Genomic DNA, 10238 nt, shown 5'->3' with positions numbered 1-10238 from the left:
AGGAGGGCTAACTCAACTGGCAAAATCGGTTCGTAGTGAAATGTTAACATCATCTCTGGCATTTTTTTATTCGAAAATGCAGGAGACCTACAATTAGATTGCACCAACTTGGCACTCTTGATGGTAGCGACTTGAAGCATTTAACCCCATTAAGTATATTATAAGACCAAGTAACCAACGATTCCCTTCACGCGTATCCTTCTTATGTATCTATATTGTTTTTAGAAAGTGGCCGACAGTAGGGATAAAAATTTACAAATTTTGGCTTAGGTATGTGTACTTTATATCTACTAAGAAGACTACCTATTGCTTTAAAAAAAGAAAATAATCAAATTTGTTGCAAGCCTCTTCTACGATCTTACTCGATGTAATATACTTAAACCTTAAACTAAATACACCTATGTATAATTAAATAAATCTTGGGTATAAGATACTAAGAGAATAAGATGATGAATTGATGATACATAATTATTGTACTACTATTGTGTAATTAAACATTTTCATATATGCATCTACAAAAACCACAGCCAATATAACAAAAACAGTAGAAATCATGAGAAAATCGCCAACAAATGGTTAATAAAAGCGTGCAAAATGCGCGCACGAAGCGTGCCACATGCGTGCGCGTCACAGATTACCGTCATACCTATTGTTTTATCTACCCAGTTCAAAAACAACTTAACTGCAACGATTCCCCTATACACATACACTGTTCGTCATAAGCAAACTTTAGAAGGACACAGTTCGAAAAAAGAATAAGCACGTCGTTTTGTCATTGCGTATACGTCGTTTTAAAATGAGTAACAGTGTCCCTCACCTATTGTACCCCAACGTGTGGACCAACTATTGTCTGTACGGAATATATTTATTCTTATTTAAATCCTGGATTGGGAAGAGGGACGTATGTGACGCGTGTGAGATTTTGAGGGTTGAGGTTTTAATATTAAAAGGTATAGTGTTGGTCATTTTGATAAACGATTACAAAACAGACGAGGTGCATATTTTTTGAAGTTTTAACATGAAATGCGCTGTTCAGTAAATTTTCTGATTGTAGCCTACTTGTTACCTACTCGAATTTGCGTAAATTGCGTTATCAAAGTAAATTCATTCTAATTTACCTTGAATACAGATCCAATTCCAAATAATTTTCAATTTAAACCGAAATACCATTCCAAATGAACATGTCTCAATCGTCCCCAACCTTTAATCTAACTTATACACCTTCACAATCAAATTCACACTCCACCTCACCTTCCAAAACTCAATCATCAAAGATTCCTGACACACCTTCTTCATTAAAAACAGCTTATGTGCAATCCAAAACCTATGAAGTTACGCATTTTGTTTCTAAGTCAAGTGTAGCATTCGTCTCGTTAAGAAGAGCGGATGTATTATACACTTACTGTGGACTTACTACATAACACCGTCCACATTGTTAACTGACACATAGTAAATCTTATTGCAAAGATATTAAGGTTCATTGATGGTCAGAAATTTTGCTCTTCGAATTCACGAAGGGTGTATTCAAAGGGTATAGAATTAACGACTTCCAAGACATAGATTCGTCTCGATTTGAGTGCTGCTCTGTTTATGTTAATTTAATATTTGGGGTGAAGGAGTTTAGTCAGGTGAATGTTGTTTTGAAATGGAGATGTGATGGATGTTTGCTTTGTGAGTTGTCAATTAAGTTGGGACGTAAAATTAAACTTTTGTGTTGACGCACATTAACGGAGTATACTGCGTGTATTTATGTAACAATCGCAAACTTAAATGAGACGTAGATTTAAGTAAAATTATTAAACTATTTTATTTTATAAGAAATAATAAAGTCGTATTGTTTTATGAAATCTATGACAGTGTGTGCATGAGGGTCTAAACTAAATACCCTTAGATTATGCGGTCGTATGTAATCTACATACACGCTATATAATAGGTATCTTGCATATCTACATGAAATACATAGTTGTTATATAGGTCGAATCACACTAACAACTGCTAAAATCATCGAAAACTGTCAAAATATAAAACAAGAAAATAGGTAGGAACTTAAAAATCAAATAGAAACCTAAACTACAATATTTCGATCAAAAATATAAATGGTTAAAATAAGCGTACCTATTAAACGAAATACCTATTAGGTATTTTATTCTAGTTAGATAAAATCAACGGATACCCTCACCATCATTCTATCAACACTTCAAAGAACACAATAAAACTACATCAAAATAACGCAGCAAGTGTCCCATAATGTTATACTTTCCACGCATTTTATAACCGTAATTAAATTTGCGACATAAATTTTGATTCAAAGGCGCATCTAAATAAACTGCTGTTATTACATTACTGTTCAGAAGGGGACAAGACTGTAGTTTTGGACAGCAATGTAAGTACATGTATAATGGAATTATCACGCCTATGTGACTGTTTTACCCAAGATAAGTAATTATGCACCTAATTATGGTCAAATGCATTTGTTTTACAAATTGATTTTTACACACTACCTATGCTCGTATATAATGCTAGTCTGAAACCGCCCAAGCGTCAAATTGTATTGCAGCCACCTTCGTTGTTGTTGTTGCAGATAGTATGCGTTTACCCGAAGCTATGGCTATAAATGTTGGTCGTAAATATCGAATATACCTACACAGAATGATAGAAATATTGCTTTAACTGATTTTCTAATTCTGTTTAACTGCTGTTCTCAATATTAACGTCACTTGATCTTGAATAGCTGCAATCTGCAATTGAACCTCAGGTGGCATGAGCCTCTGCCAAAAATGTGGGAGGTCGTGCCGCTCACGCATCTGCCTCCACAGTCACCAAACCCGTTGTCTAAACAGCGATGCATTAATCGTCGGCAATAGATGCAAAGGCCTGTGATGATGACCTTTAGGTACTTATTCATATTTATATGAGTTCACAAAATGGCGAACCCCTGCATCTGCACCCGAAACTGTCATCAAAACTAGTCATAACTGTTAATAATGAGCATCGATCTGACGCGTGCCGAATCACCCCACGACACCGGCGTTTTGTGCCGGCCTGCTCGCGCGGACGGGATCCCGTGACTTTCAATAAATCTGATGTAGGTATTCTGGATTTCTATAACGATTTTAGTTTGTGTTGCGTGGGGTCGATAAAGTATGAGTCACAGAATTGTAATAGACTACTTCAGAAGTATTTCTGGTCTCCCCTGTCTGCTGCCATCATCAAGGTTCTTCTTTTTCGAATAAGCTATCCCTCTATGCATTTTTTTGAGTCAAAAAATTAAGCATCTCATAATTTTTTTGTTACACCTTATATATTTCATACTTCTTATGGTACCTAATAGAAAGCGATATACTTTTCCACAAGTTCTGAAACTCTGTTGTAGCAACTAGGCTTTACTTAATGTTCTTCTATTACAACTGGTTGCCATGAAAGACGAAAAAATCCTCATAGATGGACAACTGGTTGTGAAACACGTTGCGATGGTAGCCGTACTGTGGTAGCCGTAAAGATGTATCGAACACGCTTTAACAAGCCTATAAAATAAAGTACTCATCTATGATTTCTCAGTTTTTAGGGTTCCGTACCTCAAAAGGAAAAAACGGAACCCTAATAGGATCACTCGTGCGTCTGTCTGTCCGTCCGTCTGTCACAGCCTATTTTCTCCGAAACTACTGGACCAATTAAGTTGAAATTTGGCACACATATGTAACTTTGTGACCCAAAGATGGACGTGTAACGTAAATAAATGAATTTTAAATATGGAGGCCATTTTTGGGGGTTAAATAAGAAAATTAAAAAATAAAGTTTTTCAAACTACATCGTGTTACATATCAAATGAAAGAGCTCATTGTAAGGATTTCATTTTTTATTTTTTATAATTTTAGGATTAATAGTTTAGCAGTTATTCAAGAAAATAGGCAAAAAATTACCATTCCCCCCCTTAACTCCGAAACTACTGGGTCTGAAATTTTGAAAAAAATACACAAAATAGTTCTTTACCTATAGATGACAGGAAAACCTATTAGAAATGTGCAGTCAAGCGTGAGTCGGACTTAATGTACGGAACCCTTGGAACGCGAGTCCGACTCGCACTCGGCCGGTTTTTTTTAATCCAGCCAATCTACTATATCGTCTATATCCAAACGAACTAACGACAATTCACACACGCGCCACGTCCATCCCCAAAGCTCCCACTGTCAAAGCCAACTCCATTGTTCACACTCACCTACCCCACCTCAACTCCATACAGACCCAAAAAACCATACTACTGCGAAGCGTGTAAGATCGTACGACCTTTTACTATAAAACGGTAGAAAACTTAGGGAGAGGACACAATAGAAAGGTGTAGCACGCGTCACTAACAAAAAAAATGAAAAGGGTACATCTAAACTGAACCTACATTCGGGAGTCAAATATTATTATTACAAGATTTATCGCGTGTAAAATTGCAGTTATTGTCTGGTGACGGCGATATTTCATCTGATTATGCTTTTATATTTAATTATGGATTGGGGTAGTTTTACCGTTACACGAATGCTGTTCTCACGGGCCAAAATCTTATGTATTTGTTTATACAATATTATCCATTTTATTTTAGTTTACAAGGTTAAAATCAAGAAAACTATTAAAAGTAAAAGTACGGATAAGTTGTGATATTCTCTCTGCGTAGCCTTAAGGTTTACTGGTGGTAGAGATAATGGTATGAAGTCCCCTTTTGTACTTTAATGTTTTTTTCTTTTGTGCAATAAAGGTTATGTAAATAAATAAAACGTTTTGAAAATGTTATTGTCGTAAGAAATGTATCTGGCTGTTATTACATATATGTGTAAAATACTGGTTTTTAAAAGTAAAATTACAATGTTTTACAGTAGGTATATGTTAAATTTTCGACATAGGTACGTACAATATTGTGGTAATGACTACACTAAGGCGGTAAAGTAGCACCATATGTACCTATACAGTGTGTGGCCTATAACGCGGGAGAATAATTAAAACGTAGATTCTACTACTCAAACAATAAAACTTTTGTTCGACAACTTTTTGAAATTATGTAGTCTTAAAATTGTCCCTTTTTCAAACAAACTAAATAATATTTTCAATGTACTTTAAATTCCGTCTAATTGACATCGCCCGTCAGTCTTGTCACCGTACAGGCATAATCAATTTCGTGATACATTGCGTGTTCGATTAAATTTTAAAGTGTTTTAAAATACAAACCACAAGTTATTTTTAAAAGTTGCTGAACAAACATTGTCTAGTTTGAGGAGTAGAATCTACGTTTTAATTATTCTCCCGCGTTATAGGCCACACACTGTATACTGCAAAATAATTTAAAAGTTTTCGTTTTTATCGTCAACCCTGTGATATCCCAACAATATATGCCTATGTAGCCAAAGTTTCCAGGCAATACAAAGCTATAAGCCCCAAAGGTTGTATATTATAAGCACTCAACATAATCACATCTTTATGAATACCTATCACCTCCAATTTGACGATGCAGTAAAAAGCATACTACCTCCATAACATTAACAACTGAACGATTAATAAAAATTTCATTAGTATCACAAAACGGTCGTTTTGTGGCCACGTAATGCAAACGTAAAAGTGAGCTGTTATTTATTAAACAACCGTTTTGATGTATCGTAAAAAAATGTAGGCCCAATATTACGACACCATTGCGAATATTTTTATTTTTAATCGTATCTAAATCTCACCTTTGTGAAAATAAGTAGGTTTTTTTTAAACTTTTTATTCTACAAATACATGATTATCCAAGTAAGCAAAGTACTTAACCCTAAACTTGACAGTGTGCATTCTTATGCACGTTAAACTTTTTAAAAATCTACGCAAAAAGTTAACAGATTCATATTATTTTTTGACGCATATTTTTCGACTTGATACTATACTTAATTGGTAAAAAATTGTTTTATGTCGCTGGCATCACTGATTTTGAGTGTAGCACGCAAAATGGCAGGCCGCAAAGCTGCGTCTACGCATCGTATGGGAAAAGTGGTACTTTTTAGTGTTTTCCTTTTAGATTTCGGTCTATTTATGATTGTTACATAAAAACTGAATATATATTCTATACAATAACGTATTTTTATTAGTCATTGCATTATTGTTATAGATAGCATGAACTCGTTTTATTGTATGTATCTACAAATGCACCCCGCCAGCTTCTCTACTAACAACATGCTTTTTTAAATGTATCTTTAAAGAAACACTGCCAGGTTGAGGTTGCAGAATATTTACTGTCTTACTAAGAAATTATTAGGATTTTAGGACAAATTACGATATTCTATTTATTAAAAGTATTTAACTATATTACTCAAGTGCCACAAATATTACAGATAAGGCTACATCAACTAAATAGAGCTCGCAATCTGGTTGCTCTTGTTCCTCACCCCGGGGTCAGATCAGAAATAGACAGCAGCAGTTGCCTTCATCTTTACCATCTTCTCTAGAGCACCTACACCTGTTATCAGACAGCGATCATGAAACAACAGATAGCGGCGACCCCAAACCAGCGACCACTGCTATCTATGACCAGCATGCCACCATCACCATCGCCAAATCAGGTAACATTGCTAGTACATCTTCAGAGTGAGTCTCCAACTACGAGACAAACAGTAAGCCTCTCTGGACAAGCAAATGCCCCAACATCATCCCATAATCCTATACCATCGCCATTTTCAGGTTTATCATCCTACATCCTACTCTGTAGTTTCAGTGTTCCTTCCCGTGCAGTAGCTACTCGATCAAAAAAACTAAAACTATAATTGTGACTAAATAGAAGCCAGTCCAATCAAAACCTCTTACACTGTATTGCAAATGTAGTGATTTACCGGAATTGCGCCAGTCAAAATTGAGCAGAAGTTTTCGAAAGGCCAGTAGTCACAGAAAATACGTAAAAAATAAGCCAAATAAAAAGTAGCTGTTGCAGGGGAAGGAGCACTGAAGCTGAATGATAAACCTGAAAATGGCGATGGTATAGTTATGGGATGGTGTTGTGGCATTCGCATTTGCTTGTTCAGACAGGCTTACTATTTGTCGTAGTAGAAGACTCACTCTGAAGATGTATGTACTAGCAATGTTACCTGATTTGGCGATGGTGGCATGCTGGTCATAGATAGCAGTGGTCGCTGGGCTGGGGTCGCTATCTGTTGTTTCATGATCGCTGTCTGATAACAGGTGTAGGTGCTCTAGAGAAGATGGTAAAGATGAAGGCAACTGCTGCTGTCTATTTCTGATCTGACCCCGGGGTGAGGAACAAGAGCAACCAGATTGCGAGCTCTTTTTTGTTGATGTAGTGTAGCCTTATCTGTAATACGAGTATCTGTGGCACTTGAGTAATATAGTTAAATAGTTTTAATAAATAGAATATCGTAATTTGTCCTAAAATCCTAATAATTTCTTAGTAAGACAGTAAATATTCTGCAACCTCAACCTGGCAATGAATCTTTAACCTTTTAACCGCCATAGACTGATATATAAGACATACAAAATCGGGCTTAATTTCGCCGCTGTCTGATAAATAAGACAAAACTTCGTACCCCCCGGCGACACGAGCACACTCGATGACGTATTCTATGGCGGTTAAAAGGTTAAAGATACATAACTCACACAGTGAACCTGGCAGTGTCTCTCCTAGGATACAAACCTTATTAAATGTTAATTTGTGCATACTTGGCAGAGTGCATTTAAAGATACGTTGTATAAATAAAAAACTAAAAGACTAAGATTTTTTTAATTATTTTTGTACCCTTAAGTCAACCCTTAATATCCCTTTTTAGGGTTCCGTAGCCAAATGGCAAAAAACGGAACCCTTATAGATTCGTCATGTCTGTCTGTCTGTCCGTCTGTCCGTCTGTCTGTCCGTCCGTATGTCACAGCCACTTTTCTCCGAAACTATAAGAACTATACTGTTGAAACTTGGTAAGTAGATGTATTCTGTAAACCGCATTAAGATTTTCACACAAAAATAGAAAAAAACAGTAAATTTTTGGGGTTCCCCATACTTCGAACTGAAACTCAAAATTTTTTTTTTTGTATCAAACCCATACGTGTGGGGTATCTATGGATAGGTCTTCAAAAATGATATTGAGGTTTCTAATATCATTTTTTTCTAAACTGAATAGTTTGCGCGAGAGACACTTCCAAAGTGGTAAAATGTGTGTCCCCCCCCCCTGTAACTTCTAAAATAAGAGAATGATAAAACTAAAAAAAATATATGATGTACATTACCATGTAAACTTCCACGGAAAATTGGTTTGAACGAGATCTAGTAAGTAGTTTTTTTTTATACGTCATAAATCGCCTAAATACGGAACCCTTCATGGGCGAGTCCGACTCGCACTTGGCCGCTTTTTTAGGATAAAAACACTAAATTCGAGTAAAAAAAATTCTGCCAATTTTAATTTAGGGTTAATGTAAGTAAAGTATTCGCAGAAAACTCCAGAAAGGTTAAAGTAGGTAACACAAAGTTTCTAAGAGGCCATTTAGACCTTGATGACTTTGAAAGAAATTAAAAGAACCCACTTCTAATCAAGCTAAGTCCCCCAGTGCAGACAAAATAGTCAAATCGAACTTTATCGACGGAATAAAAGTGCATATAAATTTTATGAAGTATAAACGGGACATTTCGTAAAGTTTATGGTGTACACTCAGGGGGGTGAGAGCACCTACCCTATCATATTCATTATAAGTATTATAACTATATCAATAACAATTTCAAAAGCTAAAACTCATCCATTACTGTTTTTACTAGACACTGAAATTTGCAACTCGAAACAGACGAGCAATGTATAAGCTTCACAGTCACTAGTCGCTAAGGTAAGCGTTTCGTGGTAAAGGTGTTACTGTGACCATAAATTGTAGTTAAATTAGAGACATATCCTTTAATGTACATTTATTGAAGTGTTTATCGTAGGTCGGTGCAAAGTTGCCGTTAAGTGTTTAATGGATTGTCGTATGGAGTTGAGGTTATTGATAAGTTAGCACTTTAGGACGGGTAATCTTAATGAGTGTGTGTTGAAACAACTGGCAAGTGTTTAACAGTGTTTACTATGACATGACTCATCTTCATAATTGAAGAGACGGAGAAGAGTCTTTTATATATTAGAAAGTATTTGTACGTAACGCCTAAAAAGTTTTAAAAGTTAAAAATGTATGGTACATATTTATTTGTTCTCTTGCTCTAGTGCGCATAAACCAGTAAACATAAGATATATTATGAGTACATGAAACAAAATAGGTAAATAATGTGTTTCGATTACAATTTGATATTACAAATGTAATTTTTTATGTGAAAGACAAGAAGAAATTAAGAGAACAAAAACGCTATGATATAAGTACCAATATTCATATCTCATATCTGTAAAAAAAATAGGCTCCTACAGAAAAAAGAATAGGTCATTGACAATTAAAACCTGTGTAAAATAAGATAAGTACCTACTAGATATTTTACCCAGAATAAAAGTAAAAGTGGAAAAATTACTGTCTTGAGTGAGATTTGAACTCACGGCCTCTGGATAATAACAAGCAGACGTTTCTGCTTGTTAAAAATTAAAATGTTACCTAGATTCTAAAACCTTCAAGATTTCTTATTTCCTAAAAGTAAACATAAATACTCACACACACACAAAGTGCTCCCCTAATCGTCTAAGCTTCACCGAGAGACTCATCACGGCCTGTCCATGGCATGCATTAATGCTAGACAAATGACCATTTTATGCAAACTCGCCGCACTCCTTTACCCACCATCAGAAACCTTAGACTCATGGTATGAAAATGTTCCTGCAATCTTAGACGTAAGCTTATTGAAATAGGAAAGATAAACGCGTGGTAAATAAAATTGTCTTACGTCATTCTTAATGTAAGGTACCTACTACAAAAGCCATGTATTCTGTTTTGAATCTTATTCTCCTTGGAATAAGATCGACAAGGTATAAATGTCATTAGAGGTGACAGTATTGCAATATCGATGTTCAGTTTTTAATACCTGGCGCAGATGGGCTATGGTTTTCGATTTTAGCTCACTTTGGCTGGACGGTGTTTAGATTAGGATTTGAAAATATTAGATGTTGGAAATTATGTAACAAGACACAATTTCAATCTCCGATTATGAGAAGGTACTGTAGAGTGTTAAGAATTATTTTTTTTGTCATGAATTAAATACATTTTTGGGGTATGATATATTGGAAATATTTTTCTTATGTAGGCAAGCTAACAGATTTGTAAGGTTTAGG

The sequence above is a fragment of the Cydia amplana genome, chromosome 7 (genome assembly GCF_948474715.1).
Source record: "Cydia amplana chromosome 7, ilCydAmpl1.1, whole genome shotgun sequence".
Classification (NCBI taxonomy): Eukaryota; Metazoa; Arthropoda; class Insecta; order Lepidoptera; family Tortricidae; genus Cydia; species Cydia amplana.
Note: the sequence above shows the minus strand (reverse complement) of the source record.